The 1,571-nt window shown below is 37.0% G+C and overlaps 1 protein-coding gene across 1 annotated transcript in view; it reads right to left on the reverse strand.

Annotated features, from left to right (window-relative positions):
• The window catches only part of LOC107723111 (ADP-ribosylation factor-like protein 5B), a 19,207-nt gene that overhangs the window by 957 nt on the left and 16,679 nt on the right, over window positions 1-1,571 (reverse strand). The window lies entirely within an intron of this gene.

Genomic DNA, 1,571 nt, shown 5'->3' on the forward strand with positions numbered 1-1,571 from the left:
AATTGTATTTGTTGTTTGTTGATTTTCAAATATAAAACTTATTGAAATGTTTTCAGTGTGTGTATCAGTTCTTTTTGAACATTTTCATCTAATTTTAACAAAACCGTGATAGTATTGATAATCGTGATATTAAATTTTCATACCGTTACATCCCTACTTACCGTTACATGACACTGATCATATTTCGAATAAGAAAAACAACTATAATGCAACCAAGGCCAAATTATGACAAACAGAAACCACTAATTCACTGCTTCACGCTATATGCAGTCTGTTACCTCACATCCCGATCGGAGTCATTCGTTCTTTTGTCACAACATATCCCTATAAGCTGAAGCTATGCAGAACTTGAAACAGAATTGATTAGTTCACCTCTCGAGTCCTCGGGTTTGAGTCGTTCGTTCAGTTAATGCTATGCAGTTTGTACGGGAAACAGAATTGATTAGTTCACCTCTCGAGTCCTTGGGTTTGAGTGGATTCGTTCATCTCGTGACAGCCCCATTGGCTATAATGCAGTCTGTACCGGAAAGAGAACGGATTAGTTCACCTCTCGAGTCGGTTTGAGTCGTTCGTGCTTCACATGACCGCTTCCTGGCTCAGTATCTTACAACAAACACATTACATTAGTATAGTATTAACTGTATGTTGTTATTATATGTAGGTATCTTATTTGCTTTATCAGTGTCATTTTCCCTGTAATTCTGATAAAGTTTAAAGCAACTAGAGAGGTGAACTAATCATTTCTGTATCCTGTACAGACTGCATTATAGCCTATAGGGCTGTCACTGGATGAATGAATGACTCAAACCCGAACCAGAGGACTCGACAGGTGAACTAATCAATTCTGTTTCCTGTAAAGAACCTATAGGATGTTGCGCATGTGGGTAAACCCGAAATGAACGAATTCTTCGACGAGACATCTCGATGTTCCAGAGTCACATGAAAGATTTGTTCCAATTGAACGAATCATTCATGAACGACACATCACTAGTTAACAGACCTCGACATCATATGTCTGGGGCAAGTGAAAGAAGATAATTTTACTTGGCCGACCAGACAAATAATCTGATTTAAACATCTAATTAGGGAAGCACTGAAATTTCGGCAAGAATGATTCTGATTTTAATACATTCGGTGTAAACGACAATTGATAATGGATAATCAATAGGGGTGGGAATCACCAGAGGCCTCACGATACGATATTATCACGATACTTGTGTCACGATACAATATTATTGCGATTTTAAATATATTGTGATATTCTGCGATATATTGCAATTTATTACCTTTTTCCAACTTCAAGTTATGTCCCCAAAGGAAAACTTTGGCAACATCTGTTTTAACTAAAAAGAAACATTTCTCAGTTTATCTCACTTCAGTTTTATTGTTGCCGTGCAAAATGGGATTGTCAAGCAGATAAACTGACCAACACTTTCATGAAAACCTGTCATAAATGTTGTATGCACCTGGCAAACTCAACTATTTGTATTACAGTCTAATCTAGTCCACCTTAATTAAATGTAAACAGGTATGCACTGCTGTGCTACTACAGGTATTTTGAACAGTGCAAC

Source organism: Sinocyclocheilus rhinocerous, unplaced genomic scaffold (genome assembly GCF_001515625.1).
Source record: "Sinocyclocheilus rhinocerous isolate Xijiao unplaced genomic scaffold, SAMN03320098_v1.1 scaffold1446, whole genome shotgun sequence".
Lineage (NCBI taxonomy): Eukaryota > Metazoa > Chordata > Actinopteri > Cypriniformes > Cyprinidae > Sinocyclocheilus > Sinocyclocheilus rhinocerous.